Source organism: Epinephelus fuscoguttatus, linkage group LG10, assembly GCF_011397635.1.
Source record: "Epinephelus fuscoguttatus linkage group LG10, E.fuscoguttatus.final_Chr_v1".
Lineage (NCBI taxonomy): Eukaryota > Metazoa > Chordata > Actinopteri > Perciformes > Serranidae > Epinephelus > Epinephelus fuscoguttatus.
This window is the reverse complement of record NC_064761.1, coordinates 5421678-5443154: the sequence shown is the minus strand read 5'-3', so window position 1 is coordinate 5443154 and position 21477 is coordinate 5421678. Positions and strand designations below refer to the sequence as shown.

Below are 21477 nucleotides of genomic sequence, written 5' to 3'. Positions count from 1 at the left end.
AGATAAGACAAAACCAGCTGTCAGCTGAGCTGATAAGTAACTGTACATTGTGAGCTTAAGCTTAAAACAGGCTGTTCTTAAAGTATAGTAGATATGATGAAACATCTGGCAACTGTTTTTTTTTTTTTACCACAGTCAGTCAGTCACACATGCTCACAGACGAGGCTGTAAAACTTTGTTCAGCAGGGTTTTGACGTGCAGTACGCTGGCAGGAGGGAAAAGTGACAGCTACGTCTCTAACAGGGATGTTTCAAGGAGGAATCAGTTCACGTGTGCGTGGAATGTGAAACCATCAAACAAGACAACCCACCTCAAAACAGCAGGGGGGAAAGATGTTTGATAAGGTTTGGTGTTTTGTGGGTAATTTCAGTGCAGTTTACAGCAGGACAAGTAGTAGTGTGAGTATTACAGTATGCTGTATTTTTCTTCATATTCAAGGGGTCAGAATGGTGGATGCTGATGATTTCAAGGGGAAACCTTTTGACCAATCAGCGACAAGGTTGCATCACTGACTCCATTTCATATTAAGGGTTAAAGCTGGTGATATACTTTTTCATACTACTGACAAATCCCATAAAAATAACTGATCTTAATAATAAGGATTGCTTGTGTATCCTGATATCTTATTCCTCTGTGCCACACAGCTCCATTGTTTTCCACTAAAAACACATCAATGAACCACAGTGTTGCATACCGTACCATAGACACAGGTGCTGTGATGTAGTTTGACTCTCTTGCAGATACCTTCCTCTTGCCGTAAATAAATGCTGTATATAAATACTCTGCTGCTGCCAGAGAACAAAATGTGGTTGAATCCCCACCTTAAAAAACAAATGACTACTACTTCCTCCTGTTTGAATGGTTTTGGTGAGATTTGTTGCCAGTAAGTAAAATGTAGAATGATACCAGCCTTATAATTTAAATCTGCGCCACACATTATACTGTATGTATGCTCTAGAAAAAAATGCTTAATCAAGTATACTGAAGGACTACAAAGGCTTGCTTTTTGACAGAAAAGCTATCACTTAATAGCTACTTAATAAACAAGTTCACAAATAATAGTTGAGGAAGAAAGAAATAATGCTATAAAAATATTTCTACTAGATACAGTGGACACATAATATCATCCTCACTGGCCTCCATGGGATGATCAGGCTGTTCTCATGCACTGTAAGTATGTTGTCCTACTAAAAGTAATGCATCAAAATTTGTACTTACCCATTTAGTGATAAGCAGGCCCATACGAAATCTGTAAAACTCACAATGTTGTCACTGTCTCTCCCACTTCCTCGTGCAAGTGTGCTACAATCATGTGTCATTTTCAGTTAGCATTAAAATCAAATTTTGTGGCGTAATGAAAAGAAAGGTCAAAAATAAGATTTACTGTTGATAGATTAATTTTGGCTCTCTCTGCTCCATATTAAACCTTCCATTTTAATGGCCATGTGCCCAATATTTTGTTGATTGACATTTCCAGCAAATATTTACTTTTTCTCTTTAAGTATTCATGATCAAATAAAATTTCTGATTCAAAGTTTCTACTAAAATCTACAAAGTAGTTCTTTTAGCCAGCTTGAGGCAATTTTAAGTTTTAATGTATTGTGTAGGGTTACTTTTGTTCAAAAACAACTGTTATCATAACTGAATATTGTCTATTGTATTATCACATTACAGGCAAAGAAAAAAAAAAGCATTCTGCAGAACTGCGCAGATTTTCATTTTGGATCAGCATTGAAAACACTCCACTCCACAACTCCACAGTTCTGTTTGGGCCTGGTGATGAGCCAGTTATTTGTTCATGACCCAAAGATTTCAGAAGGCTGTGGTCATGTGACCAATGCGCTGACAAGAGTAAAAAAGGAGGTGACCTTGTGCAGTCTCAGTAGGTGGTGGATGGGTCACAAAACACAGGACTTTCCTGAGACCATGTCATCTTTGAGTGATTTTAAGGTATGTCCACATCATGCCTCTTTTCCTAAACCTAACCATGGTAACTTTACTTGCCTTAACCTTACCTCCTCAACTTTATGTTAATTACATAACTTTACAATAAGGATATAATGTCATTCATGGAGCGCTGATTTGTAGGATATCATACAAACTGTTCTATGAGAATGTGTTTGGCTTTTCAGTGCAGTGTTAGCAGTGCTGGTGTGAGATAGTTAAACAATGTAAATATGAAAATAGATGTCAAACAAATGTCAATGTTCAAATTAAAATCGGACCAGCAGTGTAACAAGTATGAGTGACGATTAGATGGCAAAAGATTTGGACTGTTCATTGGCCCTTTTCTAAAAGAAAGCCCCTAATCCATTGTATCCATTCTATTCCTGTCCTAAAAACAACTGGTATATGTATGGTTAGGATGTACACTGGTACAATATGCAGTGGTGTGATACTGAGCCTCATTTTGTTATCATGAATGACACAGCAACACAAATAATGAAGTCATACACAATGCATGTTCCAAAGATAAATCAGACATTTTAAACATGCACAGACCTGTCCATCTGTGCACTGGACATTACTGACTGTACAATGCCAACACAACTTGGTAAATATGCAAAATGGAATGACAAGATGTCAGTGGTCTGAACACCCTATTTAACAAATGATTCCTAAAAAGTGTAGCTCAGGAATACCCAAACAATGAGAATGAAGATAAATGGTCCCAATAACTGTGTCTGTGCACCTGATGCATTCGACTGTCTAGGATCTCAGTGTCAGATGCGTCCTCAAACTGTTGACCAAAACAGCCAAATATATCTGTCTCGAGACTGGTCCAAGTCCAGGGCTCTTATTCAGCTGGTCATACAACCGAAACACACCCAATGAACCCGAGAGAGTCGAGGTCTAATGTAGAGTGTAGGCTAAGAAGCAACATAAAGGTAAAGTTTACAGTCAGAAATACAGCACTGTCACGCTGCAAATGTTTTGCCAGGTGTTTCAACTGCAACACAGGAGAGGACATAAATTGTTTTACCCTACACCTAAAGACAAGCACTTCATAAAATCATGATAAATAATTTCTTTCACAAACAAACTGCTGTCTCGCAAAGATTGGTAGCAGTTTTCTTGAAAATCACTATTTGGAGAGTTTAATTAAAATGCTCAACAAATATAAAGTGCTGATGATCTTCACCTTCTATAGTGTTAACTGGACCAAACAGCTCATCCACTAATAAATCACCTCTGCTGAGTCAGCTACTGTGAGACTGCACTTTATCGTCTGCTTACATGGAAATTAGTTGATCGCCCCATAAACAGATAAAGAGATAAAAATATTTAAATCATGAATATTTAAATATTCCTGTGGGAGTACAACTAGTGTTGCACTCACAACATTATGGTAGGCAAAATCAGTCAGAGTCAACACCATCGCCAAGCCCTCACAGTCCCTTAAATTTGTTTTTTAATCATAGTAACACAAGAACATCTGAGTCCAGTTCTGTTCTAGGGTTCATACTTTGACTATGTTTAGATGTTCAGACTGCGGTACTAGACAGACTGGCAGCAAACAGTTAAGCCAATCCAAGCTTCACCGTGTCATTTTGCAGAAACCTGTAAGACTTCACCAAAACCTGAATCACAAGCATGGAGGTTCATCTTGGACCTTGGGAACACACATATAGTAATTGAAAATCTGACTTAATTATCCCTGAAGCATTAGGCTCATGTTACAATCTGTTTATAATAGAGTTTGTACAGTATGTAATCCCACTTAGCTCACAAATACCTTTTCTCTTTTCATAATATGCCTTGTCACTTATTTACTGGTTTCTTGAAACACCTTCAAGGTAGGCTGTTGTAAGAATATGTTAGCTATGTGACCTGTTGGGATGCAACTTTAATACTACAATTACAACCCCACAGTGGTTCTGTGCGCTGACAAGAAGATCTATACAATCAGCACAGTTTCAAGGTGGACACCTACAATTAGTTTTACCATTTAAGTATCTGACAAAATAAACCCCTCTCTGTTCTTGAGATATTACATTGAATAATGGCCAGAAAAGTGTTTTATGCAGAGCACTGAGATGACCCTTGACCTTTTGGATATAAAATGTCATCACTTCATAATTTTATCCTATTACACATTTGTGTGAAGTTTTGCCATGATTAACATATGAATTCTTGATTTACAGCCAAATACATATTTGTGAGGTTACACCAACCTTGACCTTTGTCCTTTGACCACAAAATTCTAATCTGTTTACTCTTCAGTCCAAGTGGACTAACTTGACTGAAGTGAAAGTGAAGTCAAATTTAAAGAAATCCCCTTAAGGTGTACTTGAGATATTGTGTTCTTGAGAATGAGACAGATGCAAGGTCAAACTTACCTTGACCTTTGAGCACAGAAATCCAATCAGTTCATTGTTGAGTCCAGGTGAAGGTTTGCGCCAAATTTGAAGAAATGCCCTCAAGGTAATCTTGAGATTACATGTGTACAAGAATGAGACAGATGAGATCACATAGACTTGACCTAAGACCACCAAAATGTAATCAGTTCATCCTCGAGTCCAAGCTAACCTTTGTGCCAAATTTGAAGGAACTCCCTTAAGGCAATCTTGACATATAATGTTCAAGAGAATGAGATGGACAAAAAGAGGGAGAGAGAGTGAGAGAGAGAGAGATGGGGGGAGGGTGACTTTAAACTCTCCCAAATTAATTATCTTGTTGATAGCGCTGCAGGCTCGCTGCGAACAACACTCGACTCTGTAGCACCTCTTAAAAGGAATTGGAGATTAACCAAACTGGAAGAACCTCGTTTAATCTGGACAGACAGTCTCAAAACATATAGGAGGGGCCTCCACAATGCCAGAGCAAACTATTACTCAGCATTAATAGAAGAAAATAAGAACAACCCCAGGTTTCTTTTCAGCCCTGTAGCCAGGCTGACTGAGAGTCACAGCTCTACTGAGCCTTGTATTCCTTTAACTCTTAGCAGTAATGATTTTATGAGCTTTTTTAATGACAAAATTCTAACTAATAGAGGCAAAATTCATGACCTCCTGTCCTCATATAGTACCTATCTGCCCCTGTAAGAACTATTATATATTTAGATTGCTTCTCTCTGTTTTCTCTTCAACAACTGACCACAGTGATTTCTTCATCCAAGTCCTCAACATGTCTCTTACACCCCATCCCAACTAGGCTACTTAAGGAAGTCTTACCTTTAGTTAACACTCATATATTAGATATGATCAATATATCTTTATTAACAGGCTATGTACCACAGTCTTTTAAGGTAGCTGTAATTAAACCACTTCTAAAAAAGCCCACCCTGGATCCAGAGGTGTTAGCCAACTATAGACCAATATCTAATCTTGTTTTAAGATATTTTTAAGGGCATTTTTAGCCTTTATTTGACAGGACAGTCAAGCGTGAAGGGGGAGAGAGAGAGGGAATGACATGCAGCAAAGGGCCACAGGCTGGAGTCGATCCCGGGCCGCTGCAGCAACAGCCTTGTACATGGGGCGCCTGCTCTACCACTAAGCCACCGACGTCCCCAATATCTAATCTTCCCTTTCTTTCAGATATCCTTGAAAAAGTAGTCGCAGACCAGCTGTGTGACTTTCTCCACGATAATAATTTATTTGACAAATTTCAGTCAGGATTTAGAGTGTATCACAGCACTGAGACAGCACTAGTAAAAATGACAAATGATCTTCTGATGCCTCAGACAAAGGACTCGTGTCTGTACTTTGTTTTGTTTTATTAGATCTTAATGCGGCATTTGACACAATTGACCATCAAATTCTGCTACAGAGACTGGAACACTTAATTGGCCTTAAAGGTTCCTCACTAAGTTGAGTAAGAATCATCTTTACATACTAAAGTTTGTTTTGGAGTTCCACAGGTTTCTGTGTTCGGACAAATTCTATTCACTTTATATATGCTTCCCTTAGGTAACATCATTAGAAATCACTCTGTAAATTTCCATTGTTATGCGGATGATACACAGTTGTATTTATCGATGAAGCCAGAAGAAAGTAATCAATTAACTAAACTTCATAATTGCCCTAAAGACATAAAAACCTGGATGAGCTCTAATTTCCTGATGTTAAATTCAGACAAAACTGAAGTTATTGTTCTTGGCCCCAAACAACTCAGAAACTCTTTACCTGATGACATAGTTTCTCTAGATGGCATTGCTCTGGCCTCTAGCACTACCGTGAGAAACCTCGGAGTTATATTTGATCAAGATTTGTCTTTTAATTCTCATTTAAAACAGCCCTCACGGACTGCATTTTTTCATATTGCAAAAATTAGGCCTTCACTGTCCCAAAAAGATGCAGAAAAATTAGTCCACGCTTTTGTTACCTCTAGACTGGATTACTGCAACTCCCTATTATCAGGTAGCTCTAATAAATCTTTAAAAGTTCTCCAGAAAATCCAGAATGCAGCGGCACATGTACTAACAGGAACTAAGACACAACATCACATTTCTTCTGTTTTAGCTCTTCTGCACTGGCTCCCTGTAAAGTACAGAATTTAATTTTAAACCTTACTCCTAACTTATAAAGCTCTAAATGGTCAGGCTCCGTCATATCTTAGAGAGCTCATAGTGCCATATCATCCCACCAGAACACTGCGCTCTGAGAATGCAGGGTTACTCGTGGTCCCTAAAGTTACCAAAAGTAGATCAGGAGCCAGAGCCTTCAGCTGTCAGGCTCCTCTCCTGTGGAATCATCTTCCTGCTACGGTCCGGGAGGCAGACGCCGTCTCCACATTTAAGACTAGACTTAAGACTTTCCTCTTTGATAAAGCTTATAGTTAGGGCTGGCTCAGGCTTGCCCTGTACCAGCCCCTAGTTAGGCTGACTTAGGCATAGTCTGTCAGGGGACCCCCTATAATACACCGAGCACCTTCTCTCCTTCTCTCTTTCTTGCTAACTCGGCTCTACTGCATGTCACTAACTCTTCTCCAGAGCCTTTGTGCTCCACTGTCTGGCAGGTTACCTCGTATCGCAGCTGTGCCTGAAATGTGTGACATGGTTGTGCTGCTGCCTGATGCCTCCTACTGCTGCTGTTATCATTAGTCTTCTACTTCTACTGTCATTATACACATATGATTATTGTCACATATATATACTTTCTCCATTAAAGCTTATGAGTTTTTGGGGGAGTTTTTCCTTATCTGCTGTGAGGGTCCAAAGGACAGACAGATGGCGTATGCTGTAAAGCCCTCTGAGGCAAATTGTGATTTGTGATATTGGGCTTTATGAATAAAATGTATTGATTGATTGATTGATTGATTGAAGGTCAGAGTGACCATGACCTTTGACCATCCAAAGGCAATCAGTTCATTGTTGAGTCCAAGTGCACATTTGTGCCAAATTTGAAGAAATTCCCTCAGGGTAATCTTGAGATTACATCTGTACCAGAATGAGACAGATCACATAGACTTATGGACCTATATGGACCTATGACCACAAAAATGTAATCAGTTCATCCTCGAGTCCAAGCTAGGCATTTTTGAGATATCATGTTCATAAGCATAAGATGGATGGATGGACAGATAGACAACCCAGACACATAATGCCTACGCCCACGGCTTTTGCTGGCATGGAAGAATAACAACAACTGCATGTATATAATATACACACATACTACATATGTATATACAGACATACAGAAATATAGAAGATGTCACCATGTCACGTGCTTGACATGGCATTTAAAGTTTTGTGCATAATGAATTATCAGATTGACTGCATGTACTTGGGATTTATGAGCCATGGAGGGCAGCTGACAGAGAAGCCAGAAGTTAATATCGAAAGAGACATGAATATATAAGAGTCCAAAACATGCAAATCCCCCCCAAAATCACTCTACAGTAAACCATGTCAGAACCAGAGGCTTGTAGTGTCTCTCATGTCCCTTCAAAGACTAATGCTGTGTTCCCACCAAACGCGATGAACGCGATTTAATCGCTCGTAACACGAGTAACGCGCCGCCTGTAACGCGCGAGTTTGGACGCCTGACCATTTTGTTAATTCATGTTATCGCGTCATTCGTGCGAGTTTGGGTGGAAGCCTGCTGTGCTAACTGGAGCTAAGCTAGTGCTAACGTTCATAGTACAACCATTCTGTAAACTAATTAAAGACACATATTTACAGAACTTACCAAGTAGACCAGTCTCCTCGGCGTCTTTCACCCAAGCCTGCTCCTTTTTGTTGCGGTCTCTGTAGAGTAGACACGTAGTATCATATAGCTCCGGGTAGCCACTGACGACCATGGCTGAGATAACCACCATTGCTGCTTTGTACCTGCTCTGGAAGTCCCAGATGCGTCGGAGGGCCAAACGCCGTCATTTTTGGGTTCACCCTATACTGCAGCAGCGCATCCAGCTCAGCGAGTTTCACCACCTCCTCCAGGAACTCCGTCTGGATGATAGCCGCTTTCAGCGGTACTTCAGGCTGACTGGGGCCCAGTTTGAGGACCTGTTGGCGAGGGTTGGCGCCAGGATCTCCCGGCAGGACACCAACTACAGGTGCTCCATTTCAGCTGCGGAGCGCCTGTCCATCTGTCTCCGGTGAGTAGCAGTTTATTGCTGTGTCACCAACTGGACGTTGTTGACACACGCCAGTGACGTCGGGAGAATCTCAACGCTGATTGGCTTTCGCGGAACAGCGTCACACGAATTCACCTCAAAAGTTCAATATTTTCAACTCGAGCGATGAGGCGTTGGACGCGAATTTTGTGTTTATCGCGCCGCACTAGACGCCTCTATCACGTTCATCGCGTTGCGCTAGACGCCTCCATCGCGCTGCCCGGCGCAATTTCGCGTCTAATCGCGTATTTGCATTGACTTTGTATGTAATCTTGACGCGCGAATTTGCGAATTCGCGTTTGGTGGGAACACAGCATAAGACTTTCAGAAAACTGCTTCTGTGTATCCAGTCCAGTTTCTAACTACATGTAAATGTGCCAGTACAAGATACAGTGAAGGCAATTCAAGAAATAAATAAATAAAAAATAAGGAGAATCTGATGAAAAGGTCAAGCTCCTAACAACATGAAACTGCAAAAACACTAAAAATCCCATGAAAGTATTCAAAAGTTCTGCTTGATATGACTGGCGCCTTTCTGTATGTCATGTATATTTTTGTATATCTTTATTTGCTGTCTCTGTGTGGGTTTTTCTTCCAGGTCATATTTCCACATGTATTTTGTATCTACTCTGTGTTAAGACCTTATTTTCTTGTTTTGGAAAGCAGAGGTGGTCATATGTGTCCAAGGCCGAACAAATGCCCTCCAATGTATATACACAAGGTATTGTGTATTCAAGGTATTAAAATCATAAGGTCACATCATAACATCACATCATAACTGAACTTTTCTTTTTCCTTCATTTATTAATTCAATCTTGAGTGCTACTTTTAATCAAATATTGGTCATATTGTGTGCAGAACCTAAATAGTATAAAGAGTATATAGCCTGTGTCTTAAATATAGCTTTAAAACTGAGCCTTACACAGCAGGTTTCATTTGCTAACATCACCCTGCCTCACTCTTCACTATCAGCTCTACCTGTCATACCTGCTGTTTCTTCAGTTTTTTTTTACCAGCTATTTGGCCACCGCCCCTCCTCTCCTTTCATTTTCTTGTTCTCTTTATACCCTGGCTTTTCCTTGTTTAGTTTTTTAGTGTAATGTGGGACACTAAGTGATGTGGGTGACCTAAGCTTCAACACCTACCCATTCAAAGGTCATCAAAGATTTCCACATCAGACACTGACAAAAAAGCCATCCTTTTACTGTGGTATGATACACTGCTGGGAGGGGTCAGTTAATAATGGCGCATGATGGCATCAGTTTAAAACACTGCCAGAAAACAGTGTAATATGAGGAGCTAGAAAGTCCCTATAGGGTGGGTGGGAGGGGTCAAACAAACACCAGACTTTCAGCCAGGAGCCCAGTGTTATCTTCCTTTATGAATGTTAAGCCAAACATGTTTTTTTAAACCTAACCCTGTGCTTTTGTTGCACAAGGAAATAAACATGAATCTTAAGTCTCATCCCAATGTTGTTAGTTTATTTTGAAAAAGACTGGATGTATAACTGAGCAGAACTGTACATTTCCTGTGAAAACTGAAGTGTATTTTGAAAAGACACAATCCATGTAACAGGCCTAAATTGACATGGCGTGCCAGAACGTCAACAACAGACGCACCCAGGATATAATGCACCATATGTAGACGTCAAACGTCCAATGAACAAGGTGGCGATATGTGACAAGTTGGGAGTAAGAATATGGGGGTCTGTGACTCAGTTTTATACAATTTATATTGTTGGGGGTCCCTGCCCTGTCTCTCTTACAGCTACGGGGTCCTTGGCTTTAAAAACATTGAAGACCCCTGGTTTAAGATGGAAAGTGCTTGTGGCTGAGTACTGACTAAAATAAGGGGTAAAACTGTTTTTTTAATTAATATTTTGAGTGGGGTTTTTTTTAATAGAGGAAATTAACACATACAGCTAAAAAAGTTCAGCTTCAACGCTTCATTTAAATTTTTAATCTGCGAGGGTTTGAAATAAATCCAGCTGCCACAACCAGGCTTTTGTCTGGTTACTCCTTCACATGACACATCCTCCTCTTCATTGCGAGTGAACGGTCAGCTGTCAGCCCACTGCCTGCTGTGCGCTTACTCAGTGGGGGCGACTACAGAATATGGCGATCACTTTTCAATAATGTGTAGTAAATGAAACAACTAATTAGTGAAATCAAAGTCTAATGTTGTAAACAGAATGGGCATGTTTATCTTTTATCTTTTTCCACAATGATATGAATTAGTTTGAAGAAACATGAGGGCTGACACACACAGTATGTCAATCATGGCTTTTTTTCCCAGGAATAATACTGAGCAGCTCTGGGCAGAGGAAACTTATTTGTGCTCTGAATACCATATTAGGTAGAAAAAATATTGCACTAATGATATTATAGTGCAAGCACAGCCATAAAATTTTGCACCTGAGTGCATTTTGCCCTTGTTTGCATCTGATTGCAGTAATCAATATGGCAAAGTATAAATGTTGCCTTTGTGCCAAGAAAACAGTAAGTGGAAAAAAAATGTAGTTTTCAGTCAGCCAGCTACAGGTCCTCAGCAACAAGATGCAGAGGAATTACTCAAAACTTTCGGCACGGAATTTAAAATGACGGAGAGAAGCCGTATTTAATATTCAATATCCCAGTCTGTCAGTGCTGTTGTCATTTTCAAACACACACCTTCAGACTGTAAAAAAACATGACATTATTACCACCAACTCTCTGAAGATGCTAATAACTTCACTGTAACTGTGTGTGGGTATTAGCTTTGATTGTTGTGAATTGGACTGTTTTTGCAGTGAGGCTCATTTGCATATAAAGGAGCCAATTTTGCACCAAATGTATGTATATTACCTCATTTAAACACGCGCAAATAGCACAGGAGCACAGAGGCGCTATTTGCCCCTGAGAGTCCTCTTGGCAGAGGTGTACCAAATTTAATATGGTAATGATTTATTGATGTTAACAACCCACCATCTTACTCTTACTTAACCACCTTTTTCCTCCTCTTCACTTTCACCCTGTTTCCTCCATCTGCTCTACAGACTTCATTCATATGCCCTCTCACCCTCACTCATCCCCAATCTTCAAAGTTGTCTGTGGAATTACCTCAAGTAAGATGTGTCAGATGGAGATATGTGTAAGTGCATAGACACATGCATAAGGGTGTGTGTTAGTGTGCCTCAGCTTGCGTGACTGTTCCCTGGTATCATCACCATTTGAAGCACCAAAGGGGCTTTTGGCCTGACAGCTGTGCAGGGGAGAGCTGGATGCAGATGTAATATCCTTCTATCATTCCTCATCAGCTTCAGACTTCCAGGAGGGTTGGAGGCACCGACAGATATCTACTGCCACTTAACGAGACGCCATTTACTGTGTTTTACAGCCCAACATGCAGGCTGAGGAACGTCATTTGAAATGGACAAAATGTCACTATAAATTGGTGTAATAAAATGGTATTTCTGCTGCAAGAGCCAATGATGAATTAAGAGCTGATGTGCTCCTGGAGAACTGGTGTGAGGAAATTGCTGTCAAATTCAAAGCAGCCTGTCAAATATGCAGTCAATGATATGTTTACGGATGTATGTATAATATGTGTCTTACTTTCCACTCCACTGTCACTTGTTCAGCAGAAACCTGGGGAAATGCTTGATCACACTGTGGGTTGAAAAACAGCTCTGCAAGCAATACTTCACACAGGTCACACCAAAAAGCAGCACAGAAAAATTCATCCACAGGTCTTCATGTGGTTCTATGAACTTTTTGACACATTGTGCACTTGCAGGATTAGTTGGCTAATGTCTGTAGATGGTGAGAAGGGGTGTAACGATTTACAAAATTCAATGTTTGCTTTGATACGATACAGTGGTGTCACAGCAAAAAAGTAGAAATTTTGAGACATTTTCTTCATTATTACAATTTTAAATGTATGAAAACTAACATAATTGGGCTTTTGTTTTTTGTATAAAACAGGAACTACTGCTTAAAGCAATATCAGGGATTTCTTTCTAAACACATTATACATGTTGGAAAGTACTTGTTGGTAAATTGTGCAAAGACTGGGAACTGTAAAGTACTGCATTGTGGCATTGGACTGTTCAACTATTTTTCATCATTTCTGTGTCCAGGACTTTTTGGGTGGGCCTAAAAGCCTGCTTGATGAAGCTCCGCAGATGGCTGCTTAATGGAACAATATTATTGGTGAAATCAATATAGATACTTTGCTGGATTGAACCACACATATTTTTTTCAAGCAAGATTAAAATTAAAGGACAGAAACAAAGGCATGTATTGCTGTGTCTTTCAAATGTGACTGCCATAAACATAAAAATGTTTACTAATGCTATAGTCACTACAAGCAGATATTGTATTACAAGATCACATATTTTTGTAGAAAATAAAATATGTTGTCAGTGAACATATTACTGATATGTTTAGTGCTGACATTTTTGCTCCCAAGCAAGATACGTTCATTAAAGGAATACGCCACCCACAAAGTGATCATTTGTAAATATAAATGAATTGTGTTACATGGAATCTTTGAAGAAAACATATTTTTTCTTGCAAGCCTCCACAGTGAACGGAGAATCCAAAAACAAGACAATTATTCTTTGAGTAAAATGAGGCTGTGTTTGACAAAAGCAAAACTACATCAACACATCCGTTTGTAAACTCTCACACAACCTGTGCATTATAATTAATGTCTTATTTATCCAGTCGTATGCTCAGAACTTACAGAACACAGAACAGTTTTGCTTAAACATTTAACACATGCCACATATGATTAGCATGCCTGAGCAACCACATGAATTTGAATTCTCTTTGCATTCTATTGAGTAGAGTTCAAATGCACACGCTTGTCTAGCCAGGCACACTACTGGTCTCTACACGAGAATCTTTATGCAGAATGATTTTAAATGGTAAAGTTTTAGTGAACATTCTTGTGTTTTGGAAGTACTGTCAACTATACATACGAATAATGACAACTACAGAGATCACCGTGCAATAGGATAACACCACCCTTGGGCAATGCCCCCTTCCCCACTGTCAATGCTGCCAGGGCTCTTGGCCAAACCACAACCATCTTCTAATTTGGCCTTTATTGTGATCTTAATTCACACATGTAAAATTTTGTGACTACATCTTGCACAGTTATGATGCTATTGCTGTCACAAAATCTGTCCACAGACAGACATATAAACACCTCTGAAAATACTCAGAATGGCTTCTGTAGCATTTCATGCTACAATACGTGACTCCAGGACCACAGTTTGCCATGAGGACTCACGAGGTGAAAACAATACTACCCCACTGTCACAACTGGTAAATACATGTGTTTTGTGCAAATTAGTTGTATATAAACATCATTTCTAGTAGACATGGATTTGCTGCTAGTGTTCCCTCTCTATTCAGGTGGTCTGTTCAGGTGGACCACATTTTGGAACAGGTCTAATTATCCCCAGGTATATGCTGCTGGGACATTTTTCCTTCTGCAAAAGAGAAGGTGTCATGGAGCTCAACAGGTTTTACAAACCACACTTGTCTCAGCTAGGCAGCTACAAGACACAAGATTACAACGTGAAGATCTGAGGGCAACAGCAATTTAAAACTGCAGGGTGGACTTCTGACTAAAGCAACAGAAAGGAAATAGAAATGCACAGGTGAGACAGACAAACTGAAGACACACTGAAGAGGCTGATTAACTGGGTTGTCCTTCTGCCACAGAAAACTCTTTTAAAGGGATCACAATAAGGGGAAAGGAGTCAAATAATGGAAGCAATTATTTGGAGCTTCTTTTGTTTGAACACAACAAAGATTTGTATTACAGCCTGTCAAATAGTAAAGTGTTTTACTGGCACATGGGGTAAAATCTACAGAGATAATTACAGCTGTTGTTGATGTAGTGGGAGAAGAAATTAAAACAGGGAAGCACAATTTGTTGTTGTTATGGTGGACAGATCTACTGATACCAGTTATTTGCAGAGCTGTTTGTTATGCTCCACTATGTTCCAGACTAATGCTGTCAAAGAGAAGTTTACCGATGTCACAGAGGGCAGAAGATGTCATGGCCCTGGTCCTTACATTTTTGAGAGGACTATAATTGTCTGGAGGGAGTTGCTGTAATGGCCTCCAGCCTAAACAGAATACATGCCAGAGCCAAGATAAAGATCCCTCTCGCTCTATGAATCCTTTGCTCTCCCCACCTGAACTTGAATGTGGCCCCGAACCAAGGTGCAGCAAAGATGACGGGATGTCAAATATTCTTCTCACACCTCACTGGCCTGTCTGAGTTCTTTTCCAGGTCCCCAAAGCCAATATAACTGCTTGATGACACATGTCAGAGACAACTCCCACGCTTGGCACCAACAGGATAGAATTTTACTTCCAGATTTCTGTGCACAGTGGCAAAAAAAAGATGTACTGAAGGAGATTTTAAAGAGTACTGTATTACATCCCAATGAATAAATAGAATGATATGATGATATTGGTATGATACTGCTCTCCTGGCCAATTGCTTCTAGTCATTTCATTCTTTCATACTGGGCCTTAACCCAATTGTCAGAAAACAATGTTGATTGTACGTTTCTGCAAACCACTGCTACGTTGCATTTATACATTATAATGCAGCAGATAGATTGAAAGTGTACATTTCAGCAACACAGTGGTTTATGTGTGGTGAGGTATAGACACAAAAACCACTTGGTTATGGCAAGGAAAAGATCATGTTTTGGCTTCAAATACTGGTTTGGTGGACACAATCACTGCTGAATCATTAGCAATGTCTTGGTAAAAACAGCAGCTGTTTGACGTGCTGTCCCTGCTTGACAAACACAGACAGGTTGCTACAAAACACCTACGTTTGGTGCCTCAAAAGCCCCTAGGAAAACAAACAGGTTACCACAAAAAGCTACTAGAAAAACACAGATTGGTCGCTACAAAAAGTAGCCAGAACATCATAGATGGGTGGCTACAAAACACCTCTGTCTGGTGCCTAAAAAGCTGCTGGAAAAATGCAGACAGGCTGAAACAAAAGGCTGCTGGAAAAACACAAACAGGTTGATACAAAAAGCCGCTGGCAAAACATAGATGGGTCGTTACAAAAGGTTACCAGAAAACCATAGATGGGTGGCTACAAAACACCTGCATTCAGTGCCTAAAAAGCTGATGGAAAAACATGAATGGGTTCCTACAAAAAGCCACTGGAAAAAAGCAGACAAGTCATTGATGAGTTGCTACAAAACATCTATTTTTGGTGACTAAAACTCACTGGAATAACACAAGAAGATCCTTTCAAAAAGCTGCTGGAAAAACACAGATGGGGGTTTACAAAACACCAATCTGTGTTCAGTGACTTAAAAGTTGCTGGAAAAAGACAAACTCATCACTACAAAAAGCCACTGGAAAATGCTGATAGGTTGTTTCACAAAACTGCTGGAAAAACACAGATGTGTTGCTACAACAACCCACATTTGGTGACTACAAAGCTGCTGGAAGAAACGCTGACTGGTTGCTACAAAAGTTGATGGAAAAATACAGATGGGCATCTACAAAACACCCACATATGGTGCCTAAAAAGCTGTTGGGAAAACACTGATGGGATGTTACAAAAAGCTGCTGGAAAAACACGGGGGTGGCTACAAAACACCAATGTTTGGTTCCTAAAAAGCTGCAAAAAACACTGACTGGTTGCAAAAAAAAAAAAAGAAAAAAGTATATACTGCATAAAAGTCACTACAAATACAGCTATGACTTGCTAAATCACAACCGGTTTTGTTGTTTGTCATTTTCAAACTGTGGCCTGCAGCTTGGTGTCACACTATCCACCATCCCCTGCAATCCTCCTAATGACAAAGTCAGATCATATACTACCTCACTTTGAAAACGCTGATTTGATACATATGAAACATGCAATTGTAACATATTCTTGGTTTTTAGAAATGTAGAACATTTTCTTCTGTCGACTGGACTTTGGGACTGTTTGCTTCTCCTTTTTTTTTTTTGCACAAAACAAGTTTAAATCAGTAGATCATCCTTATCTCTCAAACAACACAGTGATCTGCTTCCACTCTCCAATGCAAATTAAAATCTTTGTGATGCCTCAGCCGTCTTAAAACAAGTGCACAAACTTTCTAAAACAAACTTTGTGAAATTATTGCAGGGGGTGAATAATCACAGGACAGTGTTGGGATCGTTATGACTGCACAGAGGAGAACTTTCATGTAGTGAGAGGAAAAACAGATGCTAAATGAGAAAACAAATGTTTAACGAACCACACTCCTGCTACACAACATCTGGTGGTTTCCCAACACATTACCAGCACCTCAACTCTGTTTATTGGGCATATGAGGATGAATGAATACAATTACACACACAGTAGATCACATATAGGGGTCTGTTTGGAATACTGAACACTGCTGGAACACAGATGCAGAAGTTGCCTTGTGTGGTTGGAACCATATGTTTCTGCTTCAATAGATTACCTAAATGAGTTCAGTACACTCTCCTGTGTCTTCTCTAATCTTTACCCTTCTCTGATTTCAGTCTCAATACAGCTGAGAACTTTCTTTTCTTTTTTCTTTATTTGGTAAAATGATCCTCAAATAGTCTTACATTAACAAATACATGTGAGAGGTTAAGTGCACTTTAGGAGCCCAATGTATAACGTGCAGACTCTAGGTTAAAAGTCTTTGTGTACAAACAAAAGCAGAAATAAGCATATCCATATTTTTTCTCTCTGGTTTGGCTCTCACGGTGCACTTTCATAAATCCTACTCAATGAGAAATTGACTGCACACGCACAAATCTGATTTCCACTCCCACAGTTAGCCATGAATGGATCAAATAAATAGTGATGAAAATATTATGCTGCAGCTTTTTGTAAATTACTTGGCTTGCTGATTTTTACAGTGCACAATGGATAATACTGGTTATTTCGGCTCTTAGTAAGACACAGTTATAGCCTTGTTGCCTGCAGCCTCCTGGACACACTGAACCAGTTCTTTGCTCCTTTCGACCGTCACAGCAGGAACCCAGACACTCTTCCTGCTCCACCAGTGAGCAATAACCTGCTTCAGCTGCAGCCACACCAGGTCAGAGCCACCCTGCGCAGAGTCAGTGCGAGGAAAGCGTCAGGCCCAGATGGCGTCCCTGGGCGTGTCCTCAAGACCTGCGCAGACCAGCTAGCAGAGGTATTTACAACCATCTTCAACCTCTCGCTTCAACAGTCTGTGGTTCCCACCTGCCTCAAATCAGCCACCATCATTCCTGTACCTAAGAAGAACACCGTGAACTGCCTGAATGATTACAGCCCAGTGGCTCTCACGCTCATCATTGCGAAGTGTTTCGAGAGACTCATCCTCCCCTCCATCAAGTCTGCCATCCCTGTTGACCTTGACCAACATCAGTTTGCATACCAAACTAATAGGTCGACAGAGGATGCTGTCATGATGGCGCTCCACACAGCCTTCACTCACCTGGACCAGAGCAACACCTATGGAAGGATGCTGTTTGTGGATTTCAGCTCCACATTCAACACAGTCATCCCCCAAAAACTGGTCCTGAAACTGAGCAACGTGGGCTTAGGCAGTTCACTGTGCGCATAGATACTTGACTTCCTCAGGAACAGACCTCAGCACGTCAGGATGGAAGATCGCACTTCCTCCACAATCATCCTGAACACTGGAACACCACAGGGGTGTGTCCTCAGCCCCCTCCTCTTCTCCCTCTTCACCCATGACTGTTCCCCCATCCACCCCACAAACACCATCGTCAAGTTCGCTGACGACACCACCATTGTAGGACTGATTAGGAACAACGATGAGTCAGCCTACAGGGAGGATGTCGAATGCCTGACAGACTGGTGCCTCCATAACAACCTGGACCTCAACACAGTCAAAACCAAGGAAATTATTGTGGATTTCAGAAAATCCAAAAAAGACTGAGCCCCCCACCCTCTCCATCAAAGGAGAGGAAGTTGAGAGGGTGGAGAGCTTTAAATTCCTTGGTCTCCACATTTTGGCCAACCTCACCTGGTCCATCCACACCTCCTATCAGGTGAGGAAGGCCCACCAGTGACTTTACTTCATCAGGAAGTTAAAGCAGGCCCACCTCCCAGGCCCACTGCTGGTTAACTTCTACAGGGCCTCCATTGAGTCCATCCTGACCTACTGCTGCACAGTGTGGTTCACCAGCTGCACCGCAAAGGACAGGAAGGACCTACAGCGAGTGGTGAGGACCGCAGAGAAGATCATTGGGACCACACTGCCCCCCTCAAAGACACTTACACTTGCCGACTTCTCGGGAAGGCCAGAAACATCAGCACAGACCCCACTCACCCTGGACATTCCCTATTCTCCCCCTCCCCTCTGGAAAGAGATACCGCTCTCTTAAAGCCAGAACAACCAGGCTCATTAACAGCTTCTTCCCCCAGGCCGTCAAAGCCATCACCCCACCCATCCCACCCAAAGACTGACACTGGAACCACACTACAATATTGAGTGCAATACCCCCTCTATGCAGTGAATACATTTAAATAGGTATCACTTTTCATGTGGGCAAAGCAGGAACGCTGATGAATCAGTCTGCATTGATCTATGAATTAATATGAGTTATTCTTACAGTATCTGTCATCAACAGCTGATTTATACTGTGTGAAAAGCTTCTCCTCCAGTTCATTACATCCCTGCAGCATGTGAAGGCAGTAGGACATGTATGTTGATAAATCTGCAGCCTCTGATCTGAGATGTGCTGCACCAGGGCTCAGCACCATTACACACAGCCATTCACTGCATTTACCTCGATTATATTACATGCGAATGACACCAGGCTGCCACAGAACAACTGCATACAACTCTACACAGGAGACGTTATATCTGTGTTCTGCTGTTTATGTGGATACGCCAGATGTCATTTTTTTTTTTTTTCATTTCTTTTCAATGGTTTCAATGTTTTATGTCAGAAATGCATTATGGTGCAGTGCTGTGTCGCATTTTATAAAATGATGTGACAATTTACAACATAGCCCTGTGATAGTCTGGTGACCTGTCCAGGGTGTACCCTGCCTCTCGCCCAATGTCCGCCCCCACGGCCCTCAAGAGGATACGCGGTTACGGAAATGAATGAATGAATGAATTTACAACAAGAGATACTAGCAGGAAAAAAGAGTGGGATTGATGCTTTCCCAAAGAAGCATCTATTGCTCTCTCCCCACCCCCCATGAAAGTATCAAGAGAAAGTATCAAAAATCAAATTACACTTGCATGGCTTCTCATACCACTGCTATGCTGAAGACGTCCAGCTTCTCTTGTTCTACCCTCATTTCACATTCAGGGGGATGCACACATCACTGCATGCCTGGCAGACCTCTCAGAGTGGGGACCTGTGAGTGACTCAGGATGAGGACAGGACAGGGATTGCCCTTTCTTCACTGGGGAAGTGGCCCAGATGCTCACACAGATATGTCTCCCACATGGACTGCTGCAACCTCCTCGTTTCTGGAGCCCCTAGATTTGCCACCAGATCTCTGAAGCTACTCTGAAATACTACTAGTGTTCAGCTTCACTGAGTTGGTTCACACCACTACTCTTCTCCGCTCACTAACCTAGCTCCCTGATGCAGCTCCCATCCAGCTCAAGACTGTAATATTGACCAACACGGCAGTAAAGGAAATAGATGCCTCCTTCTTCCTACACCTTTACCCCTTTTTGACAGTCATGGGATTTCTTGGCTTGTCTTGGCTTGGGTTGATCAGCAGCCCGGCCCAGCAGGGATTTGCATTTTCATTAAACAGGACTACCCACTTGAAGGTGTGTCTTTAACTGATGAAGGCTTGTCTAAAAGTGCACCTTTTCTACACCAAGACACGCTTCAGTCTCAAAACATGCCTGGACTGAGGTACCAATGAGGTGTGCATATTCTGATCATGTTTCTCTTTATAAAATACTACTTCAGCCTGTGCCATTTTCATGTGTATTTGCTGTTTGTACATCTGGCACCCAGGAGGTTCTTTTGGAACTATTGTAGCTACTTAACCTTTATGACGTAGTCAATTTTCTCTCAGCCTGCTCCATCTACATAACCTCCATGATCGATGTGATCATGGGAAACCCAAATGCCTTGGTGGATGAAGTACTCAAAGGGAGATACGATGCCTCACTGTGCAAGCAGCATTTTACTGTTATAGCTAGATGTGAAGCTACTTTTAACTTCTTTATGAATCATGAGAAGACCTCTAGATTGGGAACCACTGGACTGGGGTCACTAGAAATTCTGAGGGGTGACATGATTACTCAGGGAGGAAAGAAGAAAGTTCAGTGACACAAACCTCATTGATTTTTCATTTTTATTTCAACTTTTCTTTTTGTGAAATAATGGATATTTTTTTGACCCCTTAAACAGACATTTAAATGAAATTCACTGAGAAGTTTAGAAGGGGAATGCTTTGTTGATGGAACTGCTGACATTTATTAGACATCTAAGGGGGCTTTCACACCTGAAAGTCTGGACCAAGGTCTGGACCAAGGTCCGTGTTTTTGCTACACTGTATACATTTGGTCCGGTTGGTTTGTTTTCACACTGCATTAAGGCGACTGGACCAAAGGACATACTGACGTTAACTACGTGGCCTCTAGTTTCGCAGACCGGGCGAGGGGGAGGCGCAGCGCACCTGTGCTTCGCCAACTAGGTGTTTTGCAAGTTTGGCACTCCGTGCTCTTTCCCACCTCCGTCCCTCCTACCTGCGCATGTCGGAAAGAGGGAGGAGAGAAGGCGTAGAGTGGGTTTTACACACATCACACCAATCAAATGAGCCCCTCTCCTCGCCCTTAAATGCGCCGTGCGAAGGCGTAATGAGAGTTTACTCCATTACTCCATCTTTGTAGATCAATGTTCATGTTCATGTTCATGTTCAGCAAGAACATTTTAACATTTGTAT

At 41.2% G+C, this 21477-nt stretch overlaps 1 protein-coding gene across 1 annotated transcript in view; it reads right to left on the bottom strand.

Annotated features, from left to right (window-relative positions):
* Positions 1–21477, bottom strand: part of LOC125895872 (inactive N-acetylated-alpha-linked acidic dipeptidase-like protein 2) — a 791425-nt gene that overhangs the window by 160414 nt on the left and 609534 nt on the right. The window lies entirely within an intron of this gene.